Source organism: Stenella coeruleoalba (assembly GCF_951394435.1).
Source record: "Stenella coeruleoalba genome assembly, chromosome: X".
In the NCBI taxonomy this organism is placed as follows: domain Eukaryota; kingdom Metazoa; phylum Chordata; class Mammalia; order Artiodactyla; family Delphinidae; genus Stenella; species Stenella coeruleoalba.
In genome coordinates this window covers 41,050,391-41,075,954 of record NC_137152.1, presented here as the reverse complement: position 1 = coordinate 41,075,954, position 25,564 = coordinate 41,050,391, and the positions used below count along the sequence as shown (strand labels likewise).

At 47.7% G+C, this 25,564-nt stretch overlaps 1 long non-coding RNA gene across 2 annotated transcripts; it reads right to left on the bottom strand.

Annotated features, from left to right (window-relative positions):
* Positions 1-5,399: 5,399 nt before the first annotated feature.
* Positions 5,400-24,937, bottom strand: LOC307180947. 2 transcript variants are annotated; one of them, XR_013825832.1, is made up of 4 exons: positions 24,561-24,937; positions 13,278-13,451; positions 8,795-8,884; positions 5,400-7,294 (listed from the first exon to the last, which is right to left on the bottom strand). It is a non-coding gene; the product is annotated as an uncharacterized lncRNA (long non-coding RNA). The 2 variants fall into 2 exon arrangements; XR_013825833.1 differs by lacking the exon at positions 24,561-24,937 and adding an exon at positions 18,454-18,734.
* Positions 24,938-25,564: the final 627 nt, after the last annotated feature.

Genomic DNA, 25,564 nt, shown 5'->3' with positions numbered 1-25,564 from the left:
TACTTCCTGATCCCACAGACACTCTTCAGTGCTCATCCTAGACAACATCTCAGGCACCTTTGGCATATTTGACCCTTGTCTTCTTTATCACTCTTTTTATACTTGCCGGGGGAGGGGGGGAGGGCTTATGTGACAACATATTCTCCTAATTGTACTCGACAAGGTACACATTCTACAGTATGCCTCTTTTGACCTGGAGATTGTACGGGAAGTCTTGGGTCAAATGAAAGACAAGCCAAAGAAAAGAGTGTCCCAGTCACAGGGGGGAACAGCCCACAGAGGCAGTGGCAGGCAGAGGTAAGACAGTTCAGACAAGGGAGGTGTGTCAAGAAATGAAGAGGAGCACCAAGGACAGGAGGATTTCACCCCATTCACACTTGGAACTCACAGGGGCACACTCTGTACAATGACCCAACAGTACCTTTGGGCAGAGGGGTGGCTGGAGTTAAGGAATTTAATTTTCTGGAGCTGATCTTGGTTCCTGCTGTGGTGCAGGTGAGATCCAAGGGAGGGATCTGCATCCCCTGAAGGAAGAAGGTAGAAAGTGAGTGAATCCAGACAGAGGAAGCCTAAGCAGGCAACGGGCTAGGTGACCTTGCAGCTGAGGTTGTGGAGGGGACAGCCCTGCCCAGGGGTGGGATGGAGGATGAGACCCAGATTCAGAGGGGTCTGCAGATGCCAGCAGAGTGAGCTGAGGCTGAGTCAGCCAGGGAGCACCGGTTCCCCACCAAGAAGAGAGAGACAAAAATGCAAGTTTCACCAGCCCCACCCATGGGCGGTGCAGGTCAGCATCGCCAGCTGGACCCGGGAGAGGAGAGTTGTCCTTCCCTCAGGGACCACCCAGGCCACTGTGAGCAACACAGGTGTGTCCTGTCGTAGATACCCTTCCCACATTACTGCCAGATGTACGACAAACATACCCTTTCCCCATCTTGGAAAGAAGAGAGGTGGGGTGGAAATGTGAGACTGAGCATTTTCACCAAAACAGACTGAGCATTTGTATATGTGGACCATTCACTTTATTGCATCCAACCACACTTTCCAGATTAGAAGTAAATTCAGTCAGTGGGGTTTTTTTCTCCCCTTACTAACCAGTTTGGAGGGTGGACACTCGTGATGAAGGTCAGATCAGCCAGGGAGAATAAATACACCAAAGTGCCCGTGGAGTCTGAGGAGCATGAATGAGTCTGTGATCTCAGCAACCCCTCCCCACCAGCTCCTCTTGTGACCATGGGTCGCAGAGGCAAGAGTGGGGCCTGGAGGGGGAGGATGGAAGTCTTCCTGCAACTCCACTGCTGCTTTGAGACCACCGCTCCCCACTCCTCGACTTGAAGAGTCACCTGTGAGGATCATCCCAATTCTCGACTCTGTCATCTATTCAACAGTCCTGATGATTCTTAGGAATTTTTGGAACCTGCATCCTGGTCTTTTTGGTTTGGGGAACAGAAAATTACATACCTTGCAAGCACACAGCACTCTGCTTCTACTACCCTGCGTCTTTGATTCCTTTCCAGCCAAGCTTCTCGGAAGTGTAGGCTCCAGGAGCATCCTTATCTGGTTACCTCTCGATTCCTCCTCCATGTGCCCCATCCACGGGGCATCCCCTTGCTAACATCTCCCAAGAGCTCCATGTGCCAAACCGTAGTACCCGGTGCTGTACTGGCCACAGAGACATTCCATTTTTAAAAACGCTTTCCTGTGTCAGAGTCTGTGACAGCAGCTCATCCTGGCTTTCCTCCTACCTCTCGGTCCATTACTTCTAAGTCTCACTGTCTGTCCATTTACTTTGATCCCCTCCTAAATCTTGGTTTTCTTTTCCTCTGGTTTCCAACCTCTGCCCCATGCTCTTCCATTCTACACATGATCTTTGGGTGACCACATCACCCCCCAGAGCTTTTACCCATCTGACTTGTTTTCATCTGTATCCCCCTGTACGCTGATGGCTTTGCCCATCACCAAGTCTACCTAAGAAATCTCAGCTGGGCCCCAGAGTCCGCACAGGCTGAGACCTATGGGACATCTGCACTCAGACCTCCCACAAGCCCTGCAAATCTGCTGCTGGCCCCAAACCAATGTTCCCCATCTCATGGATGGGCACTGCCATCTACCCAATTCCTTAAACCAAAATCCCGGGGATGCTGCTGGGTGTGATCTCCACCGCGCCATGACTCCCCTGGACCTGCTTTGGAAAAGGCTAACCCGTGATCTTCATGTTGCCACAGATGTGGATCGTTTCCTCTGTGAGGCCTCGTTCTTGGCAGACACACTCTGAGCGGGTCCTGAGCACAGGCCTACGCCCTGTTTTGGATCTCCGAGGAGAACCTGGGCACTGTAACACGCCTAATAGATTGAAACCCTTGTCTTTAGCAAGACGATGAGTCAGGACATAGCAGTGTAAGCCCATCATTTGGGAATGTGCAGATAAATATCCAGAAGAGATCCCTGAAAGAGAACGTTTGTGCAGGTGGGTGTTCATGGGTGTGCATGAAACAAGGGATTGCTCAGTTGTGCTTTTCACAATAAACATCCTGGTCCTATTTGGTCTTTACCTGAGCACGGGAGTTAATTTGATAACATAAATTATACTAAAAAGTTTAAAGATGCAACTCAGCACACTCAGCAGATAAGCCGACAGCTGATCCTTCTGCATCAACGGCTACAATTCTCAGTCACCTTTAATTTTCAAAGAACTATTCTCATCTGTCACATGGAGTTAGCTCCACAATGTTTCAGAAGTGTTTTCAAGTAACTAAGCACAAGGGATCCTGACAAGAACTAAAAAGTACTAAGCTTCATTAGCAAAAGCAGGATTTTAACTGTAAAGTTTTGGATTCAGGAACATGGAGCAGAGCAAGTACGAGGTCAGTTTTACAACAAGCGTTGGACACGTTGTCCCTTTCCTCAGCCTAAGATATCTGCGAAGCATAGTGGGTCATGGTGAAAACCCGCTTTCCTTGTAGAGAGGAGTCTCAAATTTCAAATCTAAAATGATTTCCTCCTGTAAGGATGGTTCTGTTTCCACAGCTGCAATCTCGGCTTTCATAAGAGAAGTTTTCAGATAATGCTCATGCTGGGGCCACATTCCAGACCTACTACTTAAGACTCTCTGGGGGATGTCCTGCTTTTAAAGCCTCTCCAGGGGAGATCTGATGCACAGCTTAGGTTGAGAAGCATAATTGCATGATGCTTCACCTGTCCTGGTTTTAAATAGAATCTTGAGCTTCAGAACCATGTTTGTTACTAATGAAATTTTTAAAAAATTTTATAATGTGTCTTCTGAGATCTGTTTTCTTTTAATGTTTGTTTATTTATTTATTTGGCTGCGTCGGGTCTTAGTTGCGGCACGTGGGATCTTCGTTGCCGCACACGGGATCTTTTGTTGCGGCGTGCGGGCTCTTTGTTGTGGCGCGCCGGCTTAGTTGTCCTGCGGCATGTGGGATCTTAGTTCCCCGACCAGGGATCGAACCCACGTCCCCTGCACTGGAAGGCGGATTCTTAACCACCGGACCACCACGGACGTCCCCTGAGAGCTATTTTTGACATATTTATTTCACAGCCATATTTAGAACAATTTCAATGACTCGGTTGTGTGTCATGCCCCCAAGTCCCCTTCCTTATCTGACACTCAGGCAGGTGGAGGGGAGGGAACGGACCTCAGTCCTGGGGGCAGGAGGAGGCTGGATGGGGTTCCGTTGTCTTGGTTACCACTCTGCTGAGCATCCCCCCTGGGTTGCTGAGCTCAGGCAGGGGGCCTCATGCCCAGGCTACAGGTATTCCTGTGACCAGAAGTTGGAGCTAAGGGCTGAGATCCGTTACCAGAGAAATGCAAGCTGGGTCCATGAGATTGGAGAAGAATGGAAAAACAGCTAAGTAGAATTTCAGACGCAGGATGGATTATGGGAGCCTGCCCAGAGCCACTGACTTGTGGTCACACAAAGGGCGCCTGTGCATGAACACACAGAGGCACGCTAGACATGTGTGCTCACTAGCAATTCTGTCCTGACGCGCACAGTGACTGTTTCTGGAGGGAGCATCTAGCACATATGGAGGAGGCCGGACCCAGAACATGGGGGGGGGGGGGGCGGGATTCCTCATTGTGACAAAAGCAATGGCATATCTTTTCCCGCATGACTTACTTGGACATCTGCATTACATTTCCTAAACTGCTTTATTGAGGTATAATATACACACCACAAATCACACCCATTTAACGCACCCAATGCAGTGACTTTTAGTAAATTTACGCAGTTGTGCAACCCTCACCATAATCCAGTTGTGGCACATTGCCAGAACCACAAAGAGATTCCGTGTACCCATCAGCCGTCAATCCCCAATAGCACCTCCAGGCCCAGGCATCCTCTAATCTAATTTCTCTCTCTGTAGGTTTGCCCTTTCTGAGCATTTCATATAAACTGACTCCTGCAGGAAGGGGCCTATTGTGTCTGAGTTCTTTCACTTAAGCATAATGCTTTGGAGGCTCACCCATGCTGTAGCAGAAAGCAGAAGTTCATGTTTTGCACGCTGCACAGGCTAGAACCTTCAGTCAATGTGGGATAGAAGTGGCTGAAGCAGACATCCTTGCCTTGGCCTGGATCTCAAGAGGAAAGCATTCATTCTAACACTAGTAAATATGACAGGACGAGAGCTGGATGTTTCTCGGGGATGTCCTTCAGCACAGTGAGGACGATCCCCTGTATCCCGAGTTGGTTGACCGTTTTTTTTTTTTTTTATCATGAATGGGTCTTGAATTGTGTCAAATGCTTTTTCTTTGTCTACCAAGGTGACAGGTGGTTTCTGTCCTTCATTATATTAACATGGTGCTTGCCTTAACTGAAGTTGAATGTTAAACCAATATTGCAATCCTGGGATAAATCCTGCATAGATAGCCCTTTGCAAATGTTGCTGGATTTGGTTTGCTAATATTTTGTTGAGGATGTATGTATCACTATTCATGATAGATATTGGTCTATAGCTTTCTTGTGACGTCAAGTCTGGCTTTGGTAGTGGGGTAATACTGTTCTCACAGGATGAGTTAGGAAATGCTCCCTCCTCCCTCCTGTCTATTCAGGAAGAGTCTGAAGGATGGATATTATTTCTTCTTTAAACATTTGATAGAATTCACCAGTGAAACCAGGAGGCCCAGGGCTTCCCTTTGTGGGAAGGATTTTAAATGAATGATTCGATATCTTTACTTGCTATAGGTACATTCCAATTTGTTATTTGGCCATTGCGGTTTGTTTTTTCTTTTTTAAAATAGATCTTTATTGGAGTATAATTGCTTCACTATACTGTGTTAGTTTCTGTTGTACACCAAAGTGAATCAGCCATATGCATACATATGTCCCCATATCCCCTCCCTCTTGAAGCCTCCCTCCCACCCTCCCTATCCCACCCCTCTAGGTCATCGCAAAGCACCGGCCATTGCGTTTTAAGCCAACTCCCATCCAATATTTTCTGGCCTCTTGGTGCCTGTGGCTCGGTCTCTGGCCTAGAATTTGACATGCTGGACATGTCTGGACATCACAGGATTCTGGCTCCTACTCTGTAACTTGGGAGAGTATGCTGTCTCAGATGGGACCCCCAGACCACCTACACCCAATACACAGGTTGGGGATACAGACTTTGAGGTGGGGATGGGGTGGCGCTGCTGATTCCCTCATTTACACCCGCCCATCCATCCTCCAGGCGCCCTCATGCAGGCTGTGGGTAATTCTGCACTTGGGACTGGCCTCGGCAAGTACCCAGCATACCCTGCTCCGCTCCCCCCACCCCTGCCGCCATGTCCACTTCATCCCACCCTGATCCTTGTCACTCCTCTCGTCTCCTAGCAACCCAGCCTCACAGGGGATCAATGATGCACTTGCTACCACATCTATGGGTGTCAGATCTCTGTCTGATTAATGACTCAACTCCCAAGGGCAGGGACTGGCTCTGCAATTCCTCCTCACCTCCCCGTCTCAACAGCCAGCCTGGCGTGGAGTGGGGGGATGTAACGGATACAGTGAAGACCTTCATGATTGGCTAAATGGTTGATTGTGGTTGGCAGGATTGACCTGGGTTGGCTGCTGGAGTGAGCCCATGACATCACCACCCTGGTGAACTCGTGCCAGGTGGGGATGGTTATCCCCGCCCCAGTGCACTGTGGGCAGGATCAATGATGTATCTTACCCAGACTTGGTGCCACCAGCTGTGAACGGACACTGAAGTCACCAGCTCTTCCCACTTCTCCCCAGCCTTTACGGAGAGAACAGTTGGGGATGCTTAAGAGTGTGGGCTCTGACAGAAATAAACCCCTATGACAAAGGAGCCAAGAATATACATTAGGGAAAAGGCTGCCTCTTCAATAAATGGTTCTGGGAAAACTGGACCACTTTCTTACACAACATACAAAAATAAACAAAAAATGGATTAAAGCCTAAATTGTAAGACCTTAAACCATAAAACTCCTAGAAGAAAACATAGCCAAGTATGCTCTTTGACACTGGTCTTAGCAATAATTTTTGGGATATGTCTCCTCAGGCAAGGGCAGCAAAAGCAAAAATGGACAAACGGGAGTACATCAAACTAAAAAGCTTTTCCACAGCAGGGGAAACCGGCAACAAAACAAAAAGGCAACCTGCTGAATGGGAGAAGATATTAGCAAGTGATATATCCGAAAAGAGGTAGATAGCCAAAACATCTAAAGGGCTCACAGAACTCATTATCAAAACAAAACAAAAAACAAACCAAGAGCCCGATTAAAAAGTGGGGCAAAACACTGAATAGACATTTTTCCAAAGAAGATAATACAGATGGCCAACAGGCATATGAAAAGATGCTCAACATCACTAATCATCAGGGATTGCAAAATCAAGACCACAGTGAGGTGCTTCCTCATACCTGTCAAGTGGCTATTATCAAAAAGACAATAACAAGTAAGCAATGTGGGCGAGGATGTGGAGAAAAGGAAACCCTCATGCACTGTTGGTGGGAATATAAATTGGTGCAACCACTATGGAAACAGTGAGGGTTTCCTAAAAAACCTAAAACTAGAACTACCATATGATCCAGCAATTCCACTTCTTTTTTTTTTTTTTTTTTCGGTACGCGGGCCTCTCACTGTTGTGGCCTCTCCCGTTGTGGAGCACAGGCTCCGGACGCGCAGGCTCAGCGGCCATGGCTCATGGGCCGAGCCGCTCCGCGGCATGTGGGATCTTGCCGGACCGGGGCACGAACCCGTGTCCCCTGCATCGGCAGGCGGACTCTCAACCACTGCGCCACCAGGGAAGCCCCAATTCCACTTCTTGGTATTTATCTGAAGAAAACAAAAAACACTAATCACAAAAGCTGTATGTACCCCTCTGTTCACTGCAGCATTATTCACCCTAGCCAAGATATGGAAGTGCCCATTGATAGATGGATCGATAAAAAAGAAGTGGTATGCATATACACAACGGAATATTACTCAGCAATAAAAAAGAATGAAATCTTGCCATTTTGACAACATGGATGGACCTAGAGGGTGTTATGCTAACTGAAATAAGGCAGACAGAGAAATACAAATACCACACGGTTTTATTTGTATGTGGAACCTCAAAAACAAAACAAGTGAGCACAGGGAACAAAACAGAAACAGAGTTAGAGACACAGAGAACAAACCGGTGGTTGCCAGAGGGGGAGCGGGTGGGGAGTTGTGTAAAATAGGTGAAGGGATTAGGAGGTACACACTTCCAGTTATAAAATAAATAAGTCACGGGGATGAAATGTACATACACGGAATATAGTCAATAATATTGTAATAAGCCTGTATGGTGACAGATGGTAACCAAACTTATCGTGTTATTCATTTCCTAATGTTTAAAAGTGTGGAATCACTTTGTTGTGCGCCTGAAACTAATGTAATATGGTATGTCGGATTTAATTAAAAAAATAAAGAGTGTGGGCTCTGAATCGAGTATGCCTAGGTTTGTGGGTCACTCCTCCTCTGACGGCCTGTGTGACTCTGAGCAGCTCCCCTAGCTTCTCTGTAGTCTCTGCTTTCCCACCTCATCAACTAGGATTATTTTACATTGAGCCTGCTATCACAGTTGAGGCATCTTGGGCACAGAGAGGTTAGGTCAGCTACCCCAAGTCATTCAGGTAATACGTGTTTGAGCCCCAAAGGCAAGGAATACTCAACAAGTCCAAACTGAACCCATCCACAACCCCTCCCCACATAGCTGCACCTCCTCTACTGTTGCCTAACTCAGGGCAAGGCAGCCTTCTCCCCAGCTGCTTAGGCCAGAGATCCTTAAGGCCATCCTTGCCTGCTGCCTCTCTCTCACCACCCTCTCAGTCATCAAGCCCCACCTTTCTGCCTCCTAAGTCTTTCTAAGCAAGATCCTGACACTTCTCTCCATCGGCACAGTGAGTTCCACGTCACCCTCATCTCTCTCCTTGACCACCACCAGCAATCCTGATGTTTTCCAACGCATTGTCTATCCTACTGCCTGAGGAAGCTTTCTTAAGTCCTAACCTGGGCATGACAGCCCTGCTCAAAACTCTGCAGGGGCTGCCCGCTGCTCTTAGGATAATGTCCAGCCTCCTGGACTAAGCACAGCAGGCCTTGCCTGCCCCCAAACGTCTGATCGTCACCAGACCCCCTCCTTCCGCTCCAAGCCCCACTTGATATTCCAGCGCACCCAGACCTCTTTCTGTTCATCAGATGGCTGGTGTGCTCACACTCGTCCTCCCTCGCCCCCCCTGCCCGCCCTGCTCCCGGCCCCCACCACCCACAGATTTCACAACCTCACACGTGCTGTTCCCTCCATCTTACATGCTCTTCCTCCCTCCTCATCTGTCTGATTCCTTCTTAGGTTCAGCTGTCAGGCTGGGTAGAGCAATTTCCATTTTTCCTGAGGAGTACCTGGATGAAAAGTCACAGTTACCAGATTTGATATTTTTACCGAATGGAAGGTGATGGAGATTTCATTATGAATTCCCCACACGGACACACGTTTTACTGTGGTTCACAGTGAGCTGATTTGAAATGCAATCTGATGGCTGAGTTTTTCTGGGAAAGGCTTCCTTGCTAAGAACAGGATACAGACAGAAAAGCTCTCTCGCCTTATGTTATACGGGCCCACTGTTGCCTTTGAATATGACCTTTGGAATTTGGCCACAGTTTTGGAAGCATAGAGGGATCCAGGGTGACCACCTGCTTCACAGTGAGGAGGGATAAGCTGAACAATGGGAAAAAAAATCTGTCACTTTATGGTATCTGTGACCCAGTAAATTGAACAGGCTTTGAACTGCCCTACCCATGGACTTTGTTTTGATGAGATTTTCACTATAGTTTATAGTCTGAGTTTCTGTTAGGACAGGAGAAAGTATATTAACGGGTCCTCCCCATGCAAGGCTGTGATTTACTAGTCCCCTGTGATCATCAGGGAGGCAAGGATCAGCTGCGCACTCAGTATGGGGACCCTCTTAGGGAATCTGACAGCACCTTCCTGCAACTCCTTAGGTGTCCCCACTGCTGGTTCTGCCTGCTACAGACTCAACTGTGAGGACTGACTTCATTCAGTACAACTCCTCTGAGCAGAGCACACCTAAGTATGAAATGAAGTGTGTGCCTTTGATATGTAAAGACAATTAAAAAGATGGAAATGGCACCAGTTCCACCGCCACTACCCCAACCCCCACCCCAGCCAGAGGATGGAGTAGATGCCCAGAGGCCCCCGGCATGCTTGCCTCCACACTGATGTGTCCCTAACACAGGGCGCAGTGTAAAATGGTTCACCCGGAGCCTCGTTACTGAGCTAATGGGAGCCGGGCATATGCGGTTTTATTCCCCATAGATCCAGAGAAGTATCAACCCCCGCCTTCCATAGACGAGGAAACAAGCTCAAAGAGGTTAGGTCGCTGATGCAGTAAAGGCTGGATCTGGCAGTCAAGCCCTAGTTCTGCCCGACTGCAAAGCCCGTCTTCTTTGCGGTCACGACAACCCACTTGGCTTGTGATTCAGGTGCCGAGATGCAGATGTTGTTCCGTGACAGGAAAGTCATCATTGTCCCAATACCATGTCCACCTGTGAAATGCAGGAACCCAGTAGGGCAAAGCCACCCTGAAAGGTTCTAAGACGCTCTCTGTGTTTGCCTTCGCAGGAGCTGCCTTGCAGCCAAGAAACTGGAGTCCACCGGCGCAAAAGGATTGCCTCAGAGCCAACGGCCGGGCAGGACTTCAGCCTCCCCTGTGTGTGGGGGGGGGCACTCTGCCATATCAGAGAGGCTTTGCAATCAACCCTCCCCCAGTTATATCTCCACCAGTCTCACTCTATTTATCAGATGGAAGGAACTGAGAGGCAAGCAGAGGCAGAGGAAGTGTTTGTAGCGGCTGCATGACAGCTCTGGAGCTGACCCAGCTGCCATGGTGGTCTGGAGCCAACAGACTGAGAATGGAAATCTGGCTCCACCCATGTTCATGTCTCTGCTCTTCAGCTTGTGTCTGTAAACTGTGGATGATCGAAGTGCCACCTAAAGAACCTCCCCACCCCTGAGAAGTGTGTCCTGACCAAACACCCACACACCACACACCCCCGACCCCGCACACTATGGCAGGGGGTCAGAGGCTCTCTTCTGTGTTCCTAGGGTTCTATGATTTAAATCCTGCCATGGGTTTTCTCACACAACAGGGGGCAGTCATCTGCTTGCAGGTTGCAGCCCCCATCATCCCTGCATCCCCAAACTGGCCCCAGTAGCGGAGACCTAGTGTCTGGTCGGTGCTTCGAACTTGTTTCCTCAGTGAATGAAGGACCTCGACTCAAATGTACTTGGTCAATAAAGGGTAGCTCTTCTTGGACCAGTTATTTCTGCGTTAAAAATGACACAGGAGAATGGAGTAAACAGGGCATATCTCGAGTCAGATTCTCTTCCCTTTGGTGGGGGGAGGAGCATTGCATCTTTCATACGATCCCTAATTCCGGAAACTCCTAACCAAAGAGGCTGCAACGTTCATTACACACGTGTGGGTCACTCTGTTGCCCCATCAGCCACAGTTCTGGCCTCACAGTGGAACTTGGGTCAAGATCCTTAAAGCACCGGTCAGTTCACTGAATGTTTCCCAAGTACCAAGTGGCTGGTGCCCAGTGTAGGCCCCGCAACTACGTGTCCAATCGATGGACTGTTGAATGAACGCAGGCTGCTAGTGGAGTCTGTGATGCTGTGCCCAGAGCACAGGTGGCCATGGAGTCAGGGACCTGAGCTCAGTTAGGAAGGGCATGTCAAGTCCAGGTGAGGCCATCAGTCTCACTCGGAGCTGCCCCTCACGCGGTCCTCCTAGTTCCTTGCTTGCTCCACCTCGACTCTCTCTGCTCTTCCCCCACGTCCTGCCTCTCACTCCTTCTAAGGCCTGGCACAGGCTTGTCATTCAGTATCTATGATCCCTCCTTGTCCTTGTCAGTCAGCTGACTGAGCAGATACCCAGCTGACCATTTTTTTGTTTGTTTTTTTATGTATCCCCAGACATCCAGCACAGTGCCTTGACCATAGTAGTTGGAGCTTGGTGAACGATTCAATGAATAAAGTCACTGTTTGTCTCACACAAACACACACACACACACACACACACACACACACACACACACACCCCATCAGACTTATCCGGATCAGTGCACAGTGTCTGGGCAGCCACCCTGACCTGGATTAGGACATAAGGAGCACTGGTAGTTTTGCTAGAGGGCAACTTTGAGCTTCCCTCAGGTGCCACAGCACCACTCTCAGCAGGGCTAAGAAGCTGTCTGTGTCTGTTAGGGGTAAAGACTGAGACTTCCTGCCTTCAGACACTCAGCGCCCCCTGGTTAGGGTTGATGGCGGTTCCTCAGAACGCTCATCACTAAAGTGCCGTGACGCCCTCCCAGAGCTCAGACCAGGGAGCCTTCTCCCAACAATAATGGAGTACCCTACCCTGTTACAGAAATGGGAATTATAGCTGTTTACCCCTCTTAATGTGGTTCCTCCCCTTTGCATTCACATCCACATTTCTTCCTTGAGTCACCCAATCCAACTCTGCTAATTCCCAACGGGTTACTGCACCAAGCTGCACCTGCATCTCACTTGCTGTGCATGGCTCTATCTGGGAGGGTCGGATCTACCTACTGAGCTACGCATTTTCTGTCTCCCTTCCCTTCTGAATCTGGAGGCTCCCAGGCACCAAGAAAAGTGCTCCAGTTGGCCCACAAAAGGGGCGGTGCTGCAGGGGAGGCTGCAACTCTCATCCACAGCCTGGGTCAAAGCAGGACTGCGTTACAAGCGCCACACGCTGCCCCACTGTGCCACGGGAGCCAAAAGAGCAAAGGTCTAAGAAGTCCTAATACAGACACTTATGTGGATAGAACACCAGTCTCTTCCTAGGGACCTGTGAGTTGTTGTTTGGTTTGGGCTTATATCGTCCGTGGCCTTTTTCACAACGCTTGCAGACTTAGCTAACCTTCCATCAGGACCTCTCTGCTCCCCCCACACCCCACACCCCCCACTGTACCAAAGATCATACTCCTCACTTAAGTGTGCTGACTGGGTTTTCACTTGGCAAGGATACCAAAACAATTTTTTTTCATCCTGAAACGTCAAGATACCTAAGAGAACAGGTCTTCAGAAAAACTAGTTTCAAATTATAATAGAAAAACTGGCTACGTAACAATGAAGATACAGCACATTAAAAGGTTATTTGGGGGCTTCCCTGGTGGTGCAGTGGTTGAGAGTCCGCCTGCCGATGCAGGGGACACGGGTTCGTGCCCCGGTCCGGGAAGATCCCACATGCCGTGGAGCGGCTAGGCCCATAAGCCATGGCCACTGAGCCTGCGCCTCCGGAGCCTGTGCTCCGCAACGGGAGAGGCCACAACAGTGAGAGGCCCGTGTACCGCCAAAAAAAAAAAAAAGGTTATTTGGGCATTATCTAGAATTTCACACTCAAGAGAAAAACACTTAATATGTAGTCTACTGCCTTCCAGGTTTTTTCTCTGCATTTTTAAAGATTAGGAGATGGGGGGAGGTAATGTCTTCATACTTTTGTGTCTGTTGTTCTGTTTATCATTATAGTATGGTTATGCTACTTCCCATAATGATGAGGATGAGGATGCTGATACTGATGTCGGTAGAAGCAAAGACATGTATAGAGCTTGATATGGACCAGGAACTGTTCTCTGTGACGTGTGCATATTGACTCGACACCCCGTGGTCTTTCATGCACTTAGGAGACATCATGCTCAATCCATACACAGATCCATGGTAATCTGATTCATGCCGATGGACATGTTCACTTGCCTTTTGATCCAGAGGACACTGGACACTGCAGTGTATTCCAGATTTGGGGGTCAGATACCACACCTCTCTGTTTCTTTCAGGCCTGCGTAGCAATCTGACTCACTTCTTGCCGGCCAGGTGACTTTGGGCAAGTTCCTTCACCCGTTAACCTCTACGTGTCTCAAGCTTCCTCATCTGCAAAAAGGGATGATAACATTAAAAATGCTTACCTCATAATGTTGCTGTGAGTACTCAGAGACCTTATTACACTTATACATATAGAGAGTTAAACACAGTCCAGAAGGGTGAGCTTTTATTCTTGTGTCTCTTCACTTCGGTTTCTGCTTGTACCCATATCTCTCTCCCTGCCCCCGTTGCTTTCTCCTCAACCACTCCCGCTCCACTCTCTCTCCCCTTTGGCCCCCTCCTCAGACTCTCCATCCAAAAACACTGTTTACCATCTCCTCAGGATGTAACTCAGAAAATATTCACACCATCACCTTTTGGTTAAAAAAACGTGAATATTAGTGGAAGAAATAAGAAACACCATAAAACCGGCAATGTGAAAACTACACAAGAAACAAAGTCCTACTGATGAAAGTTTGAGTATTAATACTTTTGTATCTTCATAAGATTCAGATATTCAGAATTTGATACAGGAGAATTAGGCTTCATAAAAATAATGCCCCCCCCAAAAAAGGGCTATATGATAAGGTCCTTGGGCCTTTAAATTTCCCTCTGGAATGTTTTTTAAAATGTATATACTCATGTTCTACTACAATCGTCCAGTGATCACTTACTTTCCCATCATTATACAAATCATACGAAGAGGTCATTAGACTTCTAATTTCCTAGAGAATAGGCACTAAACTTTTCCATACGAGCCCCTGATGAAACCCCAGCATTGTATTTAGGCTTCACAATATCCCCGTAAGGAGAGTTAAATACTCATTATGCTAATATACACGCACACACACACACACACACACACACACATACCCACACCCATGCCCCATACATTCAGTTCTTGAGTCCCTGAGAGGCTGAAGTGATAGTGCAAAGTCCATGTGGTGAGTCAAAGGTGGTCTTGACATTGTTTCTCTGGAACACTCTCCAGGGAAATGTGGGAACGGTAACACTATTAACAGCAGTAATGACAACAGCTAGAATTCACCAGGAACTTGTCACATGCTGAGCACTGTCCTGACAACTTCCCATGTCTTAACATGGTCAGTGCTCTAAACTGCCCCCAAGAAGTAGTTACATTTACTCCTAACTAGTGTTTCCATGTTACTAATGGAGGAATTGAGGCACAGAGATGCTAAGTAGCCCGCTCAGTGTCACCCAGCAGTAAGGGGTGGAGCCACAGGTCTGTGGAGGCATTGTGGAAAACTCAAGTGTGTTCTGTATTTATTCAGTCAAGGGCAAGATCCAATGGCTACTGCAAAATATGTAGAAAAACAGCTAACACATAACACAAATTGACCTTACAGCATGGAACTGCACACTAAATAGAAATCTGGTTTCTTCAGAAATCTTTTAGATGGAGGCTTGACAGGATTGGAATCAGGATGTTTTGTGGAAACAATGATCTGAGAGCCTCCTTAGAACAGCAGACAGCATGTCAGTCTCCTAGCCTGAAGGTCTTGGGTTTGTGCATCAGAGAAGGCAGCAAACCTCTGTCACCTCCACATGCTCCCGATGGAGAGAGAAACCTGCCAGTAGGGAAAATAAGACCGTTCGTTCCTCTGCTCTGGTAGTACCCAGACAAATTGTCCATGTCAATCAGAACTGAGGAATTATAAAAAAAAAAAAAAACACAAAAATGCAGATTCCATGATCCGCACTCAGTGAATCTCATTTAGTGTGGCTACAACGGTGCCCTAGAATCTTTGATTTTTCACTCTGCCTGGGAAACTCTCAGGAACTTTAATAAACTCCTTTGGTAGCGAGACTGTCTCCAATGTACTGACTCTTCCCAGGACAAACACACAGTTGGGAAGACCAACCTGAGAGCACAGGAGAGAGAACGTAAAGGACACAGCGTGAGAGTCAAACCAAGGGCAGGGCAGCGGATCTTCTGAGAAGACACCACCACCCCACTGGCCTGTCTCTCTGAGGCTTCAGTTTATCTCAGATCCATTCTCTTCATGGCCAGTGGATGGAGGTGGTGAGAGGAGATGACCTTTGAGATGCCACATGGCCTGGGCTTTTCTCGGGGGCCGTGGGACACAGACGATATGAGGTTATATGATCTATTCTCCCCACCTCCAGTCAGCCTCTGCTTCTCTCTTGCACCCTCACTCCCTCCATGCCACACAAGCCCAGAGCAACCAGAATTTAGGAAAAATGTCTTCCCTTCACCGATCAGACACCTGCCCCTGACCTGAGGAGATCTTCTCCCCTCTTCTCCTCTCAGCTGTCCTCCTCTGATCTGATCTGCCGTGCCGAAGCAGACAGCCTTCCCTAGTAGCTTAAAGCCCTCGCCTGGCCCGTGACTCTGGTAACGCAGCCTGGAGAGGGCTCGTTCTCTCTGAGAAGGACCCCAGACCCGGGAGCCAAGAGCCACGACGACCACAGAACCATCCTAAACACTGATGCCCACGGCCGTGATTGACCTTGGAAACGAAGCCTTACCTCACACCCCGTCTGTCCCTGAACCATTATCTTGTCACAGAAAGCAAGACAGACGAGGAAGGTGCCTGGAATCCTTCCTGGGGAGTCCTGTGTCCTACTCCATGCTGCCATGCTATTTCCCCAGACCAAACCCTGACGTGGACCATATCATTCCTATCCTTTTGATGAGAATAAGAGGTCTGGGGATACCTTCACAAAATCCTATTCTCGTGGTTGATAACCAGTATGTTATGTGGTTTACTACCACAATGGTGCACCTGGTAAGTAGGTGGAAGCTGACAGGAAGTTTCAGAGGGTAGGTCTGGGTGCTGAAATGATTGGGAGGAGCTACCGGCATCTGTGGGCTGAGGGTTACAGGGAGGCAAACACTTTTAAGCAGAGAGTTAAATAAAGTGGATTTTCCATGATTGTAATTTACCCGTGAATTAAGGGAAGCCTGAATGTTGCTTTCTCTGGAAACTTACAAAGAATCCTTGAGTGTTTTAGAGAACACATACTGAAGGCAATTCTCTTACTGGCCTTGAGCTTGATGCAACACACCAGTGTCGCTTGGTAGCTGAGGTTGTACACGCCTACAGGAATGAGGGGAATCCAGCTGTACTGACTAGATGGATCTTCAGGATATGCTGTTAATGGATGGGAAAAATTACGTGGGAAATGCTCATAGTGTGATCTGCCATGGGTTGCTGAACAAAGCCAGATAAGCCCATTGTCTTTGAGGCACCGAGGTTTTGCTTCCACGTCTGTCTCCCTCACCAGACTTTTAACTCCTTCTCAGAAGGCTGGAAACACATCCCGTTCATCCTGGTGTCCTCAGGGCAGAGGACCTGAGACACGGTAGAAAGTCAGTCCACACTTGTGGAGCTGACGTAACGGGTGAAGGACTGGACCCAGTGTCTTAATGACGAGCGAGAAGGATGTCAGTCTGCAGAGGGAGGGAGGGGAATGCCACAGGTCTTAGGACCCAGGCAGCGCAGTGACACCAGCCTACACTGCAGTACTGATGTCAGTTACATCCCTTAGGGTTCCAGGACTCAGCCATTTAAATACAGGTGTCATTAACCATGAAGGTCTAACTTAGAAAGCCAGGAACCTTACGGCTTAGTTTTTTGTATGAACCTTTTGTAGCTGAGGCACCTGAGGCACCAATTCAGGCACAGCATACTCTGGTCACTAGTATGTGACCAGACGTACTCTGGTCACTAGTATCCCGACCAGGCTGAGGCTGCGTCGGGATATTCAGGGCTCACACACAAGAAGGGTAATTCCGAGGCATACATGTATCCCTAGAAACAAAGGGTTCACAACTGCTAGGTTGCCCCGAGCAGGACATACATCAGGCAGGCAGGACAGCTCCCTGGGGCCCCAGTGTGGCCTCCCACCCAGGGACCTGCCCCCCTAGGACTCCCTGTCCAGTTTGAATAATCCATCTGAGGCCTTAGTTTCAGAGGCACTGCCTGGAGGCAGCCCGTTCCAAGCAGTTCTGTCTGTCCGGGACCCCAGCGCATCCTCTTTCCGAGGGTGGCTGACACCTGGAGGTGCTCTGCATGCACCATCCAGGGGCTGGGGCCACTCCTGCGGCCCCACAGTCAGAGCTCCCTCAGGTGTGACTGGAGCCTCAGCAGACAGTTTGCATTCAAAGTGCTCACTGGATTGGGATTGACATATATACACTAATATGTATAAAATAGATAACTAATAAGAACCTGCTGTATAAAAAAATAAATAAAGTAAAATTCAAAAAGAAAAAAAAAAAAGTGCTCACAGCAGCTTGGAAGGCTGCATGGGGAGTATTCCTTTAGGAAACATAGAAAATTCCCAGGAACAGACAAGATCATTAATGCCCTCGCTCCCTCTCTACACTTCCCCCACCAGGTGCCAGGGGTGGTGTGTTCTCCATTGTTATACAATCACTGTGTACAATCCTGAAATCAAAACTTTACATTTCGGGGCTTCCCTGGTGGCGCAGTGGTTGGGAGTCCGCCTGCCGATGCAGGGGACGCGGGTTCGTGCCCCGCTCCGGGAGGATCCCACATGCCGCGGAGCGGCTGGGCCCATGGGCCATGGCCGCTGAGCCTGCGCGTCCGGAGCCTGTGCTCCGCAACGCGAGAGGCCACAACAGTGAGAGGCCTGCGTACCGCAAAAAAAACACAAAAACAAACAACAAAACTTACATTTCTTTAATTATCCCCTAATGTCCCCCTAATCTTTTGTATGGAAGGGCTGTAGGCAAGAGTACTTTCATAGCAAAACGTGTTTTATAATCTAACTGTAAAGACATTACGTTTAGCAACTGGCCAGGACAAAATCGTGAATTTTTAAAAATTTTCAAAATGGGTTGACACAGCCTCCTGTCCTTTTGTCTGTCTCACTGATCCCGTGAGGAGGCTGGAAAAGCTCATTCTCTTGCACTGAAGAGTCATATGCCTAACGTCTCGTCTCAGTTGTCTCAAAGATCCAGATGCAACAGCCACAACGTACAAAGCCATTTTTAAAATTCCCCCTTTTCCCTCTCCCAGGGACGCTTTACTCAAACGCCTAGCAGTAAACTGACACTCACCAGGGTACCGCACAGCGGCCGGGTAGCTCGGGCGCGAGTGCTGGGAGGGGCTGCTGCTGCTGCTGCTGCAGCAGCAGCCGCAGCCGCCGCCGCCGCCGCCGCCAAGTTGAAGAAAAGCCTGCAGACCTTTTTCCCCTTCTTGCCTCTAGTTTATCTGAAGCTTTCTCCAGCCCAGAACCTGATTTTACTTGCTTTCTTCCGCTTGTAGGAGAGAGCAAGTCAAACTTTTAACATTTTTTGGCCGACCCAGAGTTCACCTTTTGTAAGGTTTGCATCCTTTCCCCCCAGGCCTGGAGGAAATAACAAACACCAAAGTCAGGAGCTGGCTGCACTCCCCACCCCCACCCCCCGCCACCCCACTCGCATCAGGCAGCACAGCAGAAGCAGCCGAGGATGCAGTGCGCTAACTCTCCTGGATCTGGATCTTTTGTTTTCAAATTCTGTAAGTAACACCTATCACAACAGTCAGTGGCTCAGCTGCTGTTTCATAGCACGGGTACATCCACAGTCAATGAGCACAAAAAGATCGTCATCCCTACTGCTTCATCCTCCCTTTACTCAAACAAGGCTTTCACCGTATTTCAGCGAGTCACAGTCTCGCTAGTGAATCCACAGCTGCCACCACTGTTTCAGATGCCCCAAGACCACCCTTGCTTTTGATGAATTCCTAGGAGGACCCCAAGGACCTAGCACATAGTCATCCTCATGGCTAAGATTTACTGCAGCAAAAGGATACAAAGCCAAATCATCCAGGGGGAGAGGTGCACTGGGCAACATCCGGAGGAAACCAGCGCAAGCTTCCAAGAGTCCTTTCCTAGTAGATAATCACGCAATTTGTCCCTCCGGCAACGGATCATGACAACGCGTGTGAAATGCTGTCCACCAGGGAAGCTCCTGAGAAACCCGGGGCCTAGCACATAACAAGATTTCAGGTTCCCAGGAGGAAAGCAGGTGTTTAGCATAAAACATACTGTTTGGACAGATGGAGGAGTAAACTACACTTCTGAAGGAGGCAACGGTGGGAAACCTCTTGAAATCCAAGTTCTCAGACGCGACGTGAGGGCCAAAAAGCCAGCCCTTCTAAGGATTATAGTCTCAGGCCTGCTATGTTAACTCTATTCTGCACAGTACTCAACAGCAAAGCTTCAAAATACATGACCAAGTCAGAACTGGAAGAACTGAAACAAACAAATCTACAAGAACAGCTGGAGACTTCAACAACCTCAGTAATACACAGAACGGAGAGAAAGCAAATTAGAATGCATGGGTGAACCGAATGTTCTCACAGGTATAGAACCCTCCACATAACAATAGCCGAATATACCACATTCTTTTCAAGTGCATATGGAAGTTTCACCAAGGTAGACTATATCCTGGGTCATAAAACAAATATGACCAATTGCAAGATAACTGCAATCATACAAAGAATGTTGTCTGACCAAAAGAGAAAAACCACCGATAAGTAAGCCAAAGTTAGGAGGAAAATCTCCAAACACAAGGAAATTAAATCACATACTTCTAAATAATCCATGGACCAAAGAGCAAGGATCAAGGAAAGTTACAAATTAATTTAAGCAACATGAAAATGAAAAAACAACCTACCAAAATCTGCAGGATGCAGGTACAGCAGTGCTTAGCCGTAAATGTACAGCATCAAATGCTTGTATTAGAAAGAATAAAGAACCCAAATCAATAATGAAAGCTTCCACCTTAAGAAACTAGAAAAAGAAAATCCAAATAAATTCAAAGCAAGCAAATAAGGGAAACAGAGATTGGAACAGTTATCAGAAAAAGAATAGAGTTAATCAACGAAACTCAAAGCTGGTTCTTTCAATAGGTCAATACAAATTCATAAACTTCTACCCAGACAGACAAAAAAAAAAAGGCAAGATAACTAAAGACACAACTTACCAACATCAGGAATGAAATAGGTTACAGATCCCACAGAAATTAAAAGGATTCTATGAATAATTCTACATAATTACTTTTGGCAATTTAGGCGAAATGGAACAAACTATCAAAGCTCAGCCAAAAAGAAACAGATCATCTATTTTTAAAATTGAGTCTGTAGTTGAAAAACTTACAGAAAAGGAATCTCCAGGGCCAGATGGTACCCCTGGAAAATCCTGCCAAACATTTAAGAAGCAATGACAGCAATTCTACGCAATCTCTTCAAGGAAACAGAAGAGAGGGAACACTTGTTGAATTCTTTTTTCAGATTAGCATTACCCTGATACCAAAGTCAAACAAAGACAGTAGTAGCAAATCAAATTCAATATATAAAAAGAATAATACACCATGACCAAGTGAGGTTTATCCCCGAAATGCAAAGCTGGTGCAGCATTAAAACATCAATCAAGCCAGCATAGTAGCATACCAAAGATAAAGAACCACATGATCGTTATCTGTTGATGCAGAAAAAGTATCTGACAAAATTCAACAGTCGTTCATAATGAAAACATTCAGCTAACCAGGAGTAGAAGGGAGCTTTCTTAACCTGACACAGAGCATCTACAAAAATACCCGCCCCTCCATCCTACTTGATGGAGAGAGACTAAATGCTTTCTCCCTAAGATCAGGAACCAGGCCAGGAGGATAGCTATAAGTCAACATTGTACTGGAAGTCCTAGCCACTCCAGTAAGAAAAGAAAAAGAAACAAATGGTTTAGAGATTGGGAAGGAGGAAATCAAACTGCTCCCATCCACCAATGACATGATTATCTACCTAGAAAATCCCATGAAATCTATTAACAAAAACTCCTATAACTAAGAAGTGAGTTTAACAAGGTCGCAGGATACAAGCTCAACACCAAAAAATCAGGCATATTTGCCTGTACTAGCAATGAACAATTAGGAAATTTAAAAAAAAAAAGACTTGTGCATACCATTTATAATAGCTTCCCCCCAAAATCTAGCGAAACATAAGCAGGATCTGTATGCTCAAAACTACAAAATGCTGAGGAAAAGAAATATAAGAAGACCTAACAAAATGGAGACACATACTGCGTTCATCTGTTGAGAAATTCAATATAATTAGGATGTCAATAGTCCCCAAATAGATCCATCAATTTCATACAATTCCAATCACAAATCCAGGCAAGGATTTTTTTGTACATATAGACTAACTGATGATAAAATTTCTGGGGTAAGGCAAAGGAACTAGAATAGCCAAATAATTTTGAAAAACAAAGTTGGAGGACTAACACCAACGTCACAATTTACAATGCAGCTTCAACCAAGATATGTAAGCAACTAAGTGGCCATGGAGGGGATGAATGGATATAGAAAATGTGGTGACATATACAACGGAATATTATTCAGCCACAAAAACGAAGAAAATCCTGCCTTTTGCAACAACACGAATGGACCTGGAAGGCTTTATGCTAAGTGAAGTAAGTGAAAGAAAGACATACTGTATGTTCTACTTACATGTAGACTCTAAAAAAGTCAAACTCACAGAAATAGAGTTTAGAATGGCGGTTGCCAGGGGCTGGGGGAAATATTGGTCAAACGGTACAAACTTCCAGCTACAAGATGAATAAGTTATGGGGATCTAATGTACAGCATGCTGAGTATAAGGAACAAAACTGTATCGTATATTGAAAGCTAAGAGGGTAGATCTGAAATGTTATCACCACAATTTTTAAAAAGGTAATTCTGTGAGGGGATAGAGTGCTAACTAACCTTATTGTGGTAATCGTTTTGCCCTATCTACGTGTATCAAATCATCACACTGTGCACCTTAAACTTACATGCTATATGTCAATAATACCTCAGAGAAGCTGGAAAAGATAAAAGAGTCCCCAGCTTTTCTGGTGGGAGAGCCCTCCAGCTATATTCTGTGTCCCCCTGACATCTCCCCATCATTCCTTAACTTTCCCTTATTACTGACATGACAAGTTGAGCCAGGCTCATTAATCCTTCCTCTCCTCAGCCTGGGAACCCAGCATTTAGCGGAGAATGGTATTCAGAAGCTAGGATCTAGCGGTAGGTGTACTTATTGTCATTGGGATGTTGCTGTTTTCAGGAAGTTTGGAATATATGTGTGAACACAATCACACACACACACACACACACACATATATATATTTCTATATCAATCTATCCACATATGCACACATATCTATTGAAAACCAGGAGTTCTCACGGAGACCTTTAATTCCAGTAGAACTCCTCAGAAGTTGTTCCAGTTTACCTCCTTTCCATATTGGAAATTCCCTCTTCCAAAAGTGACAGACGTGGCTCCCACCATCCTTATATATTCACTGAGTTGACAAATCCCAATGCATATAAGCCATCCCTCCTCCACAAAGAGGTCCTCCCCACGTGCTATGCTGAACCATCCCCTGCCCTTGACTTCCACACCTCACTCAAGCCTGAATCCCTGAGCCAGTTAACCACCTCCCCACAGAACCCCCAGGGATATCCTCCTTACCACCTTGGGCTCTGACCTCCCAAATTGGGATGCCCCTACACGCATATACTTGCCTTGCCCGTCAACACCTAATGGCTTTAGGACTGAACTGCTCAGGCACAAAAGAGAAGAGAAGGGAAGGGAAAGAAAGGGTAGGGACAGGGGAAAAGTGAATATATCAGTTAATCAAGGTGAACTGGGCCAAATCCAAGCAATATGATGAAGCCAGTGGGTTTTTTCCTCACTGTCCTCCAGCTTCCCCTTCCTGCCTCTCTCCTTTGCCCCAGTTCCTTTCTCATTCTTAAGTCCTGCCCTCCATCAAGAGTAGCAATGTTATGAGGGGCATGATTCCCATTTTATAACTGATCTCCGCTGGCTGGCTGACATTCAGTGTGGACGGTGTCCTCCCTGCAGCTCTTACACTCAGGCCCTCTGTCTCTCATGATGGGCTAGAAAGTTTCACCCCTCTTCAGTAATTTCAGGTGTAAGCAGGAGAGAGGGTGCAGGGCACATCTTGGAGCCTCGGGTCCTTCATCTGTGAAATGGGGATGACCACAGATTGTGGGACAAACACAGAGAGCAGCACCAGACACCTTTCAATGAGTGCTACGTGCTGGACCCAGTGCATCACAGGACTCCTTGATATCCAGGAGCACGCCAAGTAGACTGCCCCGCCAGGACTGTGGCACCTGCTGTTCCTTCTGCCTGGAATGCTCTTCCTTCAGGTAATCCCACGGCGTGCTCCCTCACTTCCTCCAGGTCTCTGCTCATTCGTCATCCTTCAGGGAGACTTTCCCTGATTACCTTGAATAAAATAATAACATCATCTCCACATACCCTTTCCCCTGGTCCAGCCCTATCTTTCTTCATACATAGCACCTGCCACCCTTGATTTACTTATTGACCAACTCTATGAAATGAGACTTTGTCAGTTTTGTCCTGTCACAAACTCCTCGAATAGTACTCACGTACATGGCAGGCGCTCAGAAAACATTTGCTGAACCATAGCTGGGAGCCGGGCCCTTTACACACACTGTTAACATGCACAGGTACCCTCCAAGGTGGGCACTGGCCCCATTTGACTGATTATGATACGTACTGAGACTCCAGGAGACAAGTGACACCCTCAACAACGCACCATCAGCACGTCGGGTTCCAGGCTTCGGAATCATACCTGCCGGGTTTCCAACTCCCTCAGTTCCTGGACAGAGACCTCACAGCCAAAATGGTAAGAGATTTTACTACTGACACACAGACCCCAAACAGCTCAGATACTTTACACCTTTAGACAAACCCCTTCCTAAAGCAGCTCAGAGACATCACACCTTGGGACCCAGAATCACAACAGTTCAAAGGCCTCACACGCTGGGGTACAGACGTCTACATAAGGGTCTAACACCCAGTGACTCTAATGCCCAAAAGCTCAGAAAATGCACACCCAGGTCTACAAGGACACAAATCCCTACAGACTTTGTACCATGGCTCACAAAACCCACCCAGATAAAATATCCCATTCACCAAAAACTCCCCAAAATGCTCACAGACGCCAAATGTACTCAAACAGCATCTGGGATGTCAGACGTAGCGGTACACATCTCCAAACTGCACGACACACGTTACTTCCCAGGGAGAGACACCAAAAAAGTTTGGTGACCCCTCCTTGGCCTTAATTATATGAATCTGCGCGACTGACCCTGCGGTGCCACACGCTCCAGACTGAGTGAAGGCTAAACAAGACTGTAAGAGCTCGCGGAAAGACACCACCACCGTCACCCTGCACAGCCAGCGACTGCGCCGAACCTCGCCACCGACCCGGGCAGCTAATCAGCCCCTTACGGATAGTCAGTCTTGGAGTAGTCAAACTCGGAGAAAAATGTACATTCTGAAAATGCCCGCGTGCGCACGCGCACACGCACACGCACACGCACACGCACACCTTTCACCCTGAGCGTCAACTCGGCGACCACTGTGCCTGTCCCAGAGAGACAGCCAATGGGAACTGGGCAGGCGAGGAGGGAGGGGCAGGAATAGCGGGATTTCCGGCGCCGCTTGACACCCCGGAAGAGTTTATTCCGGCTATCTCGCGGCGACCAATCGCCGCCCAGAACGCTTTCTCGATTTCGACCCCCCCGCCCCACACACACATACACGCATCCCGGAGCCAATCTCTTGCTCCGTTGCTCTCCCCACCTGGATGTGACCATGCAGAAACGAAGGGGTGACCCTGGAGTAGATAGAAAAGAAGGCTGCAGGCTGAGAACCCGGTGTCCCCTCGGCCTCGAATGTGCCGGGAAGATGGAGCGGTTACAATGGGGATGGACCCAGCGGCGCCCTGAGTGCCTCCGCTGGGACCCGTGGTCGATGCCCGACGCGGTGTAAGGGGACCCTCAGTGTTGTCACAGAGCTCAATGGATTATTCCAGAACGGACGCCCCCTCCCGAATGGTTCCATCCCGACTCGAAGGACTTCCCTCTACCCCTCAGTGGTACGTTCCACGACAGAACCGTTTCATTTCGCGCGCCCCTTGGTGGTGGGATCGGGGAACAGCGGATGTAGATGCCCGCGGACCATTGCTGGCCGGTGCCCAAAGGGAGGGAGGACAAAGTTAGGATGAAACCCTCGCAATTCTCTGGAGTCTTGGATTTGGGAAAAAGTCTTCCTACTTGAAAAGTTACCTCCATGCAGTGACACCACTGT